Source organism: Cavia porcellus, unplaced genomic scaffold, assembly GCF_034190915.1.
Source record: "Cavia porcellus strain 051 isolate PalLab524CR breed Dunkin Hartley unplaced genomic scaffold, mCavPor4.1 scaffold_25, whole genome shotgun sequence".
Taxonomy (NCBI): Eukaryota; Metazoa; Chordata; class Mammalia; order Rodentia; family Caviidae; genus Cavia; species Cavia porcellus.
Window position 1 is genome coordinate 9,223,807 of NW_026947508.1, and position 14,418 is coordinate 9,238,224.

Genomic DNA, 14,418 nt, shown 5'->3' on the forward strand with positions numbered 1-14,418 from the left:
GGAGTTGAGCCTTCCCCGACTGCACCCTTCTCTTTCTTGTGTGGACAGACACTGCTCATTGTTATCACCCTACATACATGCAGCCAGCTGGCTTCACGTTTCAACTGCATTAAAATTCTAAGTAAGTGACATTTTATCCCTGATCTCTTTTCTCTGTGTTCCCCACATTTGGCCCTAACCCAGAATCTTGTCCCTCTTGTCTTCTTTGGCTACTGTAATGATCTATGGTTTGTACCATGCATTTCATGGAGGAGGTGCTGGGCTTATCCTCTGTACACAGCTTCCTAGCCCCCCCTCCCCCTTCTCCCCCACTTCCCTCCCACAACCCTACTTGTTTATTTTCTTTTCTCCTCCCTCGTAACCACACTCCAGCCTTTTCTATCCTCAACCACTACCCTTTCTCAATAGTAGACCCATTTCCATTTCTTCTGGATAGTGTGATAAAAGTAGAAAAATCATGTTTAAAAAAAGAGATTGTTCTTTTAAAAACAAAGGTTGCACCAGTGCACCTGGCTGGGGAGTGTTGCATTTTTAACTTCTGAAATCTAACTCACTCAAAATGGATGGCCAATAACCTTGACTACAGAGTAAGTTTAAGGCCAACCTGAACTACACACCAAGACCCTGTCAAAAAAATAAGAGAAAAATACAGAAGAAAGAAAGAAGAAAATAAAAGCTGAAAGGTCAACAAAAACAAATTATGGCCTATCCTGCCACCTTGGATCCAATTGAAGCTAGGGTTTTGTATAAAATTTTAAGTTTAAATTTCTGCATTTTTTTAATTACAGGGGATTATACCCAGGTTCTTCACCCTCAGCATCACCCTTAGCATTTTATTCAATTCTTTATATATTTTGGATAACATCTCCCCAAGTCATTAAGTTCTGAGTGGGCTTAAACTTTGCACTCTCCTTCCTCAGTCTCTCACAGTTCTGAGATTACAGGCAGGCACCTCCCTCCCTGAAAGACTGCAATCTCCCACATCCCCTCAAATATTAAGTCTGTCAATCACTTCCTACTAATATTATGGCTCTTCAGCTTCCTGGGGATCCTCTGAGAACCTCACTTGAGGAAGCCCATCGATTCTTTGCTTCTAGAATGTGCAAGTTTCTCTCTCTCATTGGTTCCTAGGCTTGCTAGCTTGGTGTTTGAAGTGCTAAATGAAAACCGTGGACATGGGCATGGTGTTGTATGCCCCAGATCACGTTCCTAGCTCTCATCCTCTCAACCAAGTTCAGTGAGCTGACCCCCGCTGAACAACCCTCTTACTTCTGGGGCATCAAATACCAAATGCCTTCTGTACTCACAGGAATAGTGTTAGGTTATAAAGTGTGCGGTGGGGCTTTGTAGTACTTTATGGATTTCCAAATTTCATCTCCATGAAGTTCTGTAACCCTAAAAGGAACCACAGGTATTTTAGATTATTTGAGTCTTTCACAGGTTCTCACTGAGTACATTGATCTTCAGTGGCATGGACTCCTCACTGCTAATCCGAATTCAGCCTGATTCCCTTCAAAGGAGTTTTCATCTAATTCTTCATCCACAATCATTGCAGAATAAAGCCTGGGCCTTTGCAATAAACACTATCCACCAATTTTCTCACTGTTCTTTTTTCTTCTGTCTTTCCTTCTCTCTTCTCTTCCCCTCTCCTCCCATCCCCTCCCCTCCCCTTCCATCCCATTCCATCCTCTCCTCTCCTCTCCTCTCCTCTCCTCTCCTCTCCTCTCCTCTCCTCTTGATTTCTGAATATTTGGATAATTTGTGGCCACCCTGAACTATACAAGGCATCACTGATACATGGAGACTGCTGCTGTGCTTATCCTGAGGATGACATTGCTGACTTCACACAATTGTTCTAACTCTGCAATATTGGGTAAATTTTGGCCATAGATCCCTAACCACAGTCTTTTGGGGTGCTTAGTTTCTATTCACTATCAGGACAGATAATACCCTGCACTGTCACACACCAAGCTATAATGATCACGTGTGAAGGAAACTCAACAATGATGCAGAGTCCACCAATGAATGAGTACTGGATTTCTAAACAGGTCTTAACTCTTGCCTTTCAAAAATTGACATCTGATCTGGTAGAAGCTGGAAATCGACCAGGACTAACACAGGCCTGTAATTCCAGCCCTTTAGAGGTTAAAGCAGGGAAAATCACCATGGCTTCCAGCCTAGCCTGGCCTGAATATTAAGTTCAAGGCCAGGCTGAACTACACAGTGAGACCTCATCAAAAAAAAAAAAAAAAAAAAAAAACAACAACAACAACAAAACAAATTGTGTGGATGTTCAGAAATCAATGCTCTGATTAGAAAGACTGTAGTCTCTAAACTGGGAGAAAGGATCAGGGATATCAAAAAACTGGTCAGGGGGGCTGGGGATTTAGCTCAGTGGCATAAATGCCTGCCTTGTAAGCATATGATAATGAGTTCAATCCCTGGTATAGACAAAAAAAAAAACACTCCTCAGTTGGTGATGTTTATTTAGTACCATTTTTTTTAATGGTGAAGAAGTCCTACTATGAGCTTCTGGCTCCCCTTGAACACAAGGGACCCTGCTGTCTTGACCCCTTTTGCTGGACTTACAGACATGTTCCACTGTACCAACTTGGATGATCAATAAAAGCTTGAGAAGTCTTCCAGGAACATGGGGACTGGCATCTGCTGGCCACTTTCCTAAGATCCCTGAGCCCCTGACTGGCCTCATCCACCTCTGGTGAGTCACTACCGTCTGGAGGACACTCATGCTGTCTGGCCTCAGCTAGTTTCCCCTGGAGATCTGCAACCCTAGAAGCCATGAATGGTCCATTTTCTCTACATTTAGATGAATCATATTTTGCCTCAAAATGTAGTTTTGCTTTCCACTGAAATAGTTTGATTTCCAGTATAAAATTTCTGTTTTTTCTTTTGAAGCAGGATCTCACTGTGTACATTAGGTGGGCCTTGAACTCACTCTGTAGGCCTAGCTGGCCTCAAATTCATGACTGTCCTTCTGCCTCAAACTCCAAAGTGCTATGATTATAGGCATACATAACTACACCTGATTTTGAGATATATCTCACATCATGTTTTTTATTGTTGTTACTGTTGTTGTTTCTGTCTTTTTGAGACAGGGTCTCACTATGCAGTTCAGACTAGTCCTGAGCTCACTTCATAAACCATGCAAGTCTTGAACTTGGAATGATCCTCTGCCTCAGCCTCCTAAGAGGTGGGGTTATAGGTTTGGGCCTCCACACTGGGTTTCTGTTTTGGTTTTTTGGACAGTTTCTAACTATATAGTTCATGCTGACCTCAAATTTGTATTGGTTCACCTGCCTCAGCACCCCAAGTGCTGGGTGTTGTACTCTACTCAAAAAACAAGGCCCCATGGTGAAAAACAGGGCAAGACCCCAAGATGACAAGTGGGGCAAGATGTCTTTTTAAAATAAGTGCTTTTATTTTAGCTGGCCCAGTGACACAGCGCACATGGAATTTGCAAAGCTGTGCAACTGAGTTAGAGTTTTGACTGATTTTTATAGTTCATTTATGATTAGCTCATTGATCATTAAGTACATAGTGATGAGAAAAAGAAATAAGGTGGGCCTTTGTTCCCCTTTGCTTGAGGTAAGAGGCATTTCACAGTGGGTGGTTAGCCAACTCATAGCCCTTGGTCTGCCAGTTCCAGGAACATTTGTCTCTCATAAAGGGATCAATGGTTGACACATCATCATTTGTTTCTTACAAGGGGAAAAAAAGTTGACATAGCAAACAGGTCAGTAAAGTGGGGGGGATGACGCATTACAGAACAGCAGAACGACATGGTCAGTTAATTTATAACTATGTGTTTCGTGCTTGGTTACTAGGGTAATGAGCTCAGTACAGAATGACAATGTTCTTAATAACTATCTTTTTTAAGTAACTATCTTTTGATCAATTATTTTAATTTTTAGCATCTTAGTACATTCCCCACTGATTTTTGTCAGTGAACCAAATCATTGGCTCATGGAATTTTCAAGCAGTGGTATTTGTTCATAAATTTGTGTCCTTAAAACCATGAGTTTTATTGTTTAAACCTGATCTTTAACATTATTTACTAATCTGTTTATAATGAAAGGTCCAACTGTTAAACAAGTAAGTAAGATTAACAGAGGTCTGGAGGCTGCTATGATTAATGTTATCAACCAGGGAGATAGAGAAAAACATCATTTAAACCAATTCTGTTTAGCTTGTCTGGCTTGTTCTCATTTTTGTAGCTGCCTTTTAAGGCTGGCTATACTTTGTCTGATAACCCCATAATGATTGGCATACAAACAACAATTTTGTTTTTAATGGCAGACAAAGGCCTCCTTCCTTTAGGAAGAGGAGATCTAGACCCCGCTGGTTTTGTAAAACCATCTCAGTCAGTGAACTTAAAGAATCATTTAATTTGGAGACAGAGTCACTAAGGGCTGCTAAATCTTGGTCAATGAGTGCACGTAAGTGTCTACAATTTTGGTCTTTTGACTATTAGGCTGGACACTCTTAAATCTTGTTATCTCAATTTTTAGTAATACAGGTAATACAGGATTTTTTTGTTGTTGTTGTTCTTACTGGACTCTTTAAGTCAAAGCTAGGGAACAAGTGACTCCTACCATTATCTCTAGAGTACCAATACACTTGGGAAAAGATATGGACTAATATGAAAAGCTCAGGGCACTGGGTGAACAGGTGATGCATGGAACAAGGAGTTATATTAGAAGTACAGGCAGATCAGGCTCCATTGGGAACAACAAGGTATTGATTAGCAGGATAGGAAAAAATATAAATCAAAGCTGAAGAGGTAGGATTACAGAGTTCAGCATAAGAGGAAGTGTGCAAGGAGTAGGAGGAAGAGTAAACACAGGTTCCTGGAGCACCCTCTACATTGTCCAGTGTGATCAGGGGCTTAGCATCCCACCAACAAAAGGTGCGTCTGTACAGGAATTTAAAAGTTCATTTGCCATAAGCAATGTCCAGAGGCAAGAAGGGGCTAGAGACGACACAGAAATCGCAGAAGGCAAAAAGGTCTCAGGAGCACGAAGTCTAGTGGAGGAGAACAGAAGATGGGGTCTCCAGAGTAAGGAAAAAGGTAATGACCCCCTTTATTTTTCTGTCAAGGAGATACAAATTTACAACCCCAATGTCTACAAAAATATTTCGTCTCTATGGACTGTGAACACCTATGATCAGAGGCTGGCGGTTGCTTTTGAGGACAAAGATACCAGCCAGTGGACTGTAAATTTTTTTTGAATGCATAGGTCCCTGTAAGTCTCCATTAGCAACCAATCAGACAGCATGACATGCAAACCCAACAACATTTTTTGTCTAATTTTTGCTGGGATGTTATCTAATAGGGAACATAAATCTATCTTAATTATCTCATAGACAGTAGCATTAGCTACCAATAATTTACCAGTGAAATAGTCAGTAATTTTAAGTTTTAAACAATGGGTTACAAGGTATCTCCTTGGGGTCTCCATAAGGAATAACACTTAAGAACAAGATTATCAGATACATTTGGCAATCTTAAGCTTGAAAGAATCTTTGGAGGGAAAAACAATCCAGTTATCTGTAGGTTGATTGCTGTCAGAGGCCAGAACTGGCTTGAGGTGGCAATGATGAATTGAGGCAGGCTTTTTTGTGACTTTGACAGCAGTCAGAGTGCTGAGGACCACGGTGTAAGGGTCTTCTCACCATGGATTGAGAGACTCATGGTGATGTCTCTTGATGAGTAGTGTCCTAGGTTTCATTGCAGGACATTCATCCTCAGGATGGGCTGCAGGCAGAGGTTGTTGTTCGTGGAATAACTGGTGGATGGCAGTCAGAGCTGGCTGAAGGGCCTGGAGGAACTTAACAAGATCTTGATTAGCCAGATCAGCTAATTTTTTTTTTCTCAGAAATCTTAGGAATAAGAGGAGGAGGTCTTCTACATAGAATTTAAAGGGGAAACAACTGTAACATAGGGGGTACATTGTGCATGCAAGAGGGCAAAAGGAAGGAGACTCACCCAGTTCTCACCAGTTTTTAATGCCATCTTAGTTATTACCTTTTTTTTTTTTTTTTTTTTTTTTTTGTCTTTTTCCTTTTTCCTTTTTTATCGGTACCGGGGATTGAACTCACAACTGCCTGCTTGCAAGGCAGGCGCTTATGCCGCTGAGCTAAATCCCCAGCCCCTAGTTATTACCATTTTTAAAGTCTGGTTTATCCTTTTTACTTGTCCTGAACTTTAAGGCCGGTAAGCATAATGGAGTTTTCAATCAATCTGCAAAGCTTGGGCTAGTTTTTGAGTTATCTGGGCTATAAAAGCCAGGCCATTGTCAGACCCCATGGATAAAGGGAAGCCAAATTGGGAAAACTGCTATCAGGGCTGACTCAAGACTTAGTAGGAAAAGCTATCCACCACTACTCATTCCCTTAAAGTCCAGGCTTTTTTATTTTTGTGAACTCTTTTTCTCAATGTTTTTCAGACATAGTCCCATGATACCACGTGGTTTCCTTTTGTTGTGGTTGCTTAGGGTTTACCAGTTGGCACTGAGGGCCTCTAAGGTTCACAGACTGAGTAAGCTTCGATAACTGAGGGATAAATAAATGATCTCAAAAAGAGCAGCGAGTTTTGATCCTCCCATGTGAGTGAACTGATGAGCTTGTTGGATGAGCTTTCATCTCAAGGCCTCGCGGAGGAGGACTCGATTACCAGGCAGTTGGTACCAGCCCCCAGGGATATCAGACTTTGCTTGGAGTTGAGCTGCCAAATGTAAGTCTTTTTGAGTGCAAAAGGGCTCTGACAGAGTGGGTAGAATCAGTAGCAATGCTGAGATTGTCTCAATCCCCACTGATTTTGTGGCTGCTTTTTGGGTAGCTGCATCTGTTAGATTATTTAATAGCCATATTCCTTGGCATCCAAATGGCAGCTAACAAATCCAAAACTTGGGGAGCATTTTTATCTTTTGGCCCCCTTAAGTCAATGAACCTCATTTCTGATAAATGGCCCCATGAACATGGGCAGTAGCAAATGCATATCTGCTATCAGTCTGACAAGTTGAGGGCCTCAGTGAGGGCAATGAGTTCAGCCCATTGGGCTGATGTTTTTGGTTCTAAGGTTTGTTCTCGTAGAATCTGAGAGTCTGTGACAGCGGCTCCCACAATCTGCTTACCTTGATAGATGTGACTGTTTCCATCAGAGAAATGTGATGGAACTCCGGACAGTGGCTCATCTGTCAAGTCTGGTCGAAGCCCCATGAAATGATCAGAGGGGCAAGGAGAGGTCATCATCAGGCAGCTGAGTATCTGGGTTTAAAGTCACTGTCCCCTTGAAACTGATGGTAGTCAGATCCAGAAGTACTGCCTGATAGGCAGCCATCCATTTGTTGAAGCTTTGATGAGAGTCTCCAGTGAATGAGAGGTGACAGTTAAAAGTTTTTGTCCAAATGTCACTTTTTGGGCCATTTTCACCAGGAGGGCCACCGAGGCAATCATCTGCAGGCAAGGCAGCCATTGGGCTGCCACATTATCAACTCTCTTGGAAAGATAGGCAATAGGCCTTTGCCATGGTCCTAAACTCTGGGTCAGTATTCCTTTTGTTATCCCTTGTTTTTTATCAACATAGAGGGAAAGAGGTTTTTGCAACTTTGACAGAGTCAGAACTGGAGCTTTTGTTAAGGCTGATTTCAATTGCTGAAAAGCCTGGTCTCATGAGTCTGTAATCTAAAGCAGGAAATATCCTATTGCTCCTAGAAATTCTCATATTTGCTTTTTAGTCACAGGAACTGGAATCTGTGGAATGGCCTGCACCAGCTGGGAGGAAAGAGTCAGTTCTAAGCAAACTCTAATAACTAACTGAGGGGCATTTTTTTAAATCTCTCAAGCCCTTGCAATTTTAATATAAGGTGCCAACAGTTACAAAGGTATTATTAATGTCCCTTGCCTTTTTAGGTGCTACCAGATCTACCAGTGTACACATGTAATAGGCATCTAACAATCTCTCCAGAAACCCCGAGGGAGACTCATAATCCAATTGTCTCACCTCTGCTACCTTGGACAAATTGGTGAGTTTTCTGGCAGCCCTTAAAGGCTTCTGAGAACAACTGGTGATATTGAACAAGAGCCTTCTTACCTCTGGTTGTCCGATCGGGGTGGGACAAAGGGAAAACACAGTTCTGGCATTCGGGATCAGAGGACAGGTTTTTATTTGGAATGCACACTGTTTTTTATCCCACAATATGGATGGTTTCTCTCTCTCTCTCTCTCTCTCTCTCTCTCTCTCTCTCTCTCTTTTACTGTAAACAAAACCTGTAAAATCTGCTGGCAGTCATCCCAAGTGGGGTGATGAATGGAGAAGACAAATTCCAAAAAAGAAATAAGGCCCTGAGGTCCTTAGAAAAAAGGCGAGTGAGGAAGAGGAGTCCAGCAATTCTGAACACTGATGGCTTCTAGTCCAGATGGGACTGAGAATTACAGTCCTTTTTAATTTTTATTTTCATAGGCAAATATATTTTATATATGGTCAACACTGACTTTTTACCATTATATAAACTTTGGATGACAAAGGGCTCCAGTTTGTCCTCCCCTTTTTAGAATATAATCTTATTTTAATGGGAACATTTTATAGTAAAAGTTTACTGATCCAATACTGTCAAATTCCGAACTCATTTGTTTTTCTGCTTTTTTGTTTCTGTTTATTACCCATCAATTACCTTTTTTCTAGCTTTTTAGACAACATTAAAACTTTTAACAAAATCCTCGAAGTGACTTTCTTAGTAGTCTAAAGTATATTACATCATTTTAAGTCTTTTTACCACCTTAAAATGTTACACTTTTAAAACTGTAACTTTGTAAACTGGCTTAATAACAGTATGACCTGGCTTTATTTGGTAAAGCCAATATGATTTTAAAAACCATAAACATATATATGTATTGTTATATATTTACATTTTAACCAGAAAAGCACTTTTAAAGGCACACCAAGGTTGTACATAATCAGTTGAGGACTAAAACATTAAACAAGGTGCCACAGAAGACAAGACCAACATTAAAGACACAAACAAAGGATTGTCTGTCCATGGTTCAGTGACCTAAAGGGAAATAAATTTTCATTATGACCCTTAAGTCCAATAAGCCGCATGGGACCTGTAGCAGTAGTTTAAGAGAAAAAAGAAATCTAAATGTTAGTACTGAGGTAACAGATTCAAATGAACAAATGGCTCCACTGTAAAAATATACCAAGCACAAAACCAAATGGATAAAAAAAATCCCAAATCACAAATGGGCTAGAAGCCCTGTCCTGGAGGGCGTTCCACTCCGGTGCAGAAGGAGCCAGCCAAGCTCCTCTGCACCTTCAAAGGTGCGCACTCAAATTACAAAGAACAAAAGATCCAAATACTTACAGATGTTTCAAGCCAATTGATTGGTGAAAAAATTTGGGGAGGGGTCCCCATGTAATCCCAGAGAGCCCCCAAATGTTATACTCTACTCAAAAAACAGGGCCCCATAATGGAAAATGGGGCAAGACCCAAAGATGACAAGTGGGGCAAGACATCTTTTTTAAAAGAAGCGCTTTTATTTTAGCTGGCCCAGCGACACAGCGCACATGGAATTTGCAAAGCTGTGCAACTGAGTTAGAGTTTTGACTGATTTTTATAGTTCATTTATGATTAGCTCATTGATCATTAAGTACATAGTGATGAGAAAAAGAAATAAGGTGGGCCTTTGTTCCCCTTTGCTTGAGGTAAGAGGCATTTCACAGTGGGTGGTTAGCCACTTCATAGCCCTTGGTCTGCCAGTTCCAGGAACATTTGTCTCTCATAAAAGGATCAATGGTTGACACAGCATCATTTGTCTCTTACAAGGGGAACAAAGGTTGACATTGCACCACAGGTCACTAAGGTATGGGGGATGACGCATTACAGAACAGCAGAATGACTTGGTCAGTTAATTTATAACTATGTGGTTGGTGCTTGGTTACTAGGGTAATGAGCTCAGTACAGAATGACAATATTACTAATAACTATCTTTTTAAGTAACTATTTTTGTTAATTATCTTTTAATCAATTATTTTAATTTTTAGCATCTTAGTATAACACTATTGAACAGATTATCTTTTCAGTTGTATCTGTGAGATTATGAGAAACGCGAGTTGATGATGGCAATAGGAACTTTGGGGGCTAGAGTGAGATTTCAGGGTCAGAAGCATAACAGGTTCTCAGGTAAGATACCAGAAAACTTAAATGTTATGCTTTGGTTTGTTTTGTATTTGTAGCTCATGCTGGGATGATTTTTTTTATATATTGAGACAGAGTTTTTATGCAGTTTAGACTGACATTGAGCTCACTTTATAGACTAGGCTGGTCTCGAACTCACAACTATCCTCCTGTCTCAGCCTCCTAGGTGCAGGGATTACAGGCTTGAGCCACCATGTCCAGCTATACTGGGCTAATTTTAAACTCACTTTATATCCACTCTGGTCTTAAATTCCAAGGAATCCACTCTCTTTGCCTCCAGAATGCTGGGGTTATGGGTGTGGCCACCACAGGAGGCTGACATCAACAATTCCAAGGGGCAACACCAGAGTTTGCCTAAGTCAGTCCTGACCTACTGAGCAAGGTGCTAACTCATCCTCTTCTTGCTGGTGAGGGAACTGAGGGAGGTTAAGGCATCTGCCCGCACAAGCTCCCAGAGGACAGCACCAAGAGAGAAGATGGGGAGGAGAGGAAGTCCTTATGGTCCACCTCCCTCCAATTCTCCCCAGCCTCACCCTCCCTTGGGGCCTCAGTCCTTTTCGGGTCCATCCCCTGCTTTCCTCTTGTATGTTCTACCCTCAGCCCTTGCTCCTCCACTCTTCCCCCTCCACATGTATCTCTAAAGTCAAAACCTCAGAGTCCTCATTGCCCAGTGAGTGTGGGGGACAATGAAGCCACTTGGAAAGGGTGTGTAAGGACTGGGGTATAGCAGAGTGAAATGTGGAAAGCTGGGTGTCGAGGCAGAGGTCATTTATTTCTGTTGTGTGGACCTGCAGGACAAGCCCATGCTAGGGTGGGATGGGGTGGGTGATAAAAGGGGAGACAAACCTTCCCTAGATTCACTGGAGAGTTGTTGAGTCTTTGTGACAGCTCCTATGCAATCAGGATTTTGTTCATAAGTCTTTGCCTACAACCATGTCTTCAAGAGTTTACTTACCTCTACCTTCCAGCTGATTGAATGCTTTTGTTTTAATATTAAGATATTTCATCCATTCTGATCTTAGCTTAGTGCATGTTGGAAACTATGGGTCCAGTTTTAATCTGTGCCATGTGTAGAGCCAGTTTTCCCAGCATCATTTATTAAAGAGGCTCTCTTTCTTCCAGTGACTGCTTGGCACCTTTATCAATGAGAAGGTTGCTTAGTGTGTCTGGAATTGTTTCTGTATCTTCTAATCTGTTCCACTGAGCTTTGGGTCTATATTTTTTGACAGTACCACATTGTTTTTATCACAGAAGTTTTATAGTATAATTTCAATTCAGGGATTCTGATACCACCTGTGTTATCTTTGTTGCCCAAGATTGTTTTTGTTATTCTAGGTCTCTTCTGGTTCCAGATGAGTTTTAGGATAGATTTCTCTAATTCTGTGAAAATGCTATTGAAATTTTGATTGGGATTGCACTGCATCTGTAGAACAGTTTTAGAAATATGGCCATTTTCACTATAGATTCTTCCTATCCACGATCACTTAATAGCTCTCCATTTTCTAACATTCTCTTCAATTTTCGTTTCAGAGTACTGTAATTTTCAATATAAAGGTGTTTTACATGCTTTGTTAGATTGATTTTTAGGTATGTTTTGGATACTATTATGAAAGACATTGTTTCCAATTTCTCTCTTAGAGATTTTGCTATTCATGTACAGGAAGAACAGCTATTGATTTTTGTATTTTGACATTGTGTCCATTTGCATTATTTTTTTTTCATGTTTATGAGACAGGGTCTCACGATGCAGTTCAGGTTGGCCTTGGGCTCACTTTGTAGCCCAGGCTGCTCTCAACATGCAATGATCCTCCTGTCTCAACCTCCTGAGTGCTAGGATTACAGGAGGGCACCACCATGACTGGCTTTTCAGCTACACTATTGAATGTATTTATTAAATCTAGCAACACGTTGGTGGTATTTGAGGGGTTTTCTAGGTTGAGTATCATATCATCTGTATAAATTATGACAGTTCAACTTCTTCCTTTCCAAACTTTACTGCTTTTATTTCTTTCATTTGTCCAGCTGTTTCCTAGGCTATGATGAATAAGGGTGGAGACAGTGGGCATCCATATCTTGTTCCTTATTTCAGAGAGATAGTTTTTTATATTTGTCCCTTTAGTATGATTTCGGCTGTTGGTTGGTCATAAGTGATTTCTGTCAGATTATGATAAAGGCCATCTATTCCAATTTTCTGTAGTGTTTGTATTGTAAATGGGTGCTGAACTGTGCCAAAAGCCTTTTCTGCATCCATTGAGATGATCACCTGATTTTTGTCCTTAGCTCTCTTAATCCATACCACTATTATGGATTCATGTATGATGAATCATCCCTGGATCACTGAATGAATACAACTTAATCCGGATATATAATCTTCTTGATCTGTTACATTCTGTTCATGGCAGAGCCCTTGACTACATGGGATGGACTCTAGATTTGAGCCCATCACAGGAAATGGAAGAGAGCATAAACCAGTTTTTTCTTTGAATATAAATACTCAAGGCAGATGTGATGCATGACATATCCTACCTGTCCTGACAACGCAGATATTTCTATTTGTTTTGAAAGCGGGTCTCCCAATGCCTAGGCTGACTTCAAACTTCATGCTAATTTTTTATTATTGTTTTTAAGAGAATAATAATAATTTTTAAAAGCAACAAAAATATACTGAATTTCAAAACAAAATGATGCCAAAAATTATATTTGGTCTTTTTTGAGGTAGGGTTCAGTCTGATCCTTTTTTTTTTTATTTAAAGAGAAAAAACAAAATGAAATGAAACAAAGCAGTAAAAGGTACAAAGTACAGAATTTCAAGAAAAAAAATATACAGTAAGAAATCACTAGTTAATACATTACATATTGTCATCTTAGAAATAGTTGTCCAAATTACAAAATTAAAGCCTACAAAGTGGACATTCATACAGTGAGACTGCAGACAGTTCTGTTCAGTGATCCAACAAATACTCAGTAATGTAGTTTTCTATCCTACACACTTAAATATACATGCAGTTATATCCTTTAGATCCCTTTCTTTTCCTCTCTTTTTTTATAATAACAATTACCCTTTTTGGGTTTTATTACTCCCACAGTTCTTACAACTTTTTTTAAAGAGAAAAAAATACAAATGTGAAAAAGCAAAACGGAGTCAGTTAGAACAGAAGGATGGACTCAGTACATGATACAAAACCAGAATACCAGGTGATCAACAATAGTTACCATTATGCCTCTTCCTATCTTAAAAACATTTGCCTATATCATCAGGTATAATACAATTGAACAAAACAGTACAGAACAAGACCAGTAAAACCTACATTGGAGAACTTACATGACTTCCAAAGACAATAATAATCAAATCATATTGAGCATCATACCAAAACTTATTGTCTTCAAAGTGGTTGCCTATACCCTCGAAGTTGATACTATCAAACAAAACAGAATAGAGTACAATCAGTCAGAACAAGATGGGGAGAGCAATACAGGGGTTCAAGTCAAGTTAATAGGAAAACAAATGTTACTATAATATACCCCGCTATTTTTTAATGAAGCTTTCCCTTAATTAAAAAGATAAGAAAAAATAAATTAATTTTTGAAAAAAGGAAAAAAAGGGATGAGACGGAGATAAAACAGTACATAGCAACAGAACAACACAGGTCAGAATCAATCAATTTAAGTATCATTGCGTTTCACCACCAGATAACCTGACATAATAGTAGTCACCAAAGGTCTCTTTCCTTGAAATATTTGAGTATAACTTTGTATATGATAGCATGATACATATCAAGACAGTGTGAATCCATTCAGGAGAATGAAAGTGTTACAGGGTATATATAACCAGCTAACAGAAAATGAACAACAGTTTCTATATTATCTCTTGGCCTATAACAAATTTTGTTCATACTATTGCATATAGTAAAATATAATAAGATTAAACATGTTAAAATAAATGGAAACAAACAACAGTTTGATGGGACTTCAAAACAAGATGATATTAAATCAGCACTAGCTATTATGATGTCTTGTTTTCTTCAAAATAGCTATTTGTACTATCACAGACAATAAAATTGGACCACCCAGATTAAAACCACTCCAATTAATGAGTGAAAACATTATATGGCTTCAAACCAATATTATTGGGAATCATTATTACCACATACTTTTATGTGTTCTTATCATTTCTTACACTGGGGAAACTATTCGGTATTTA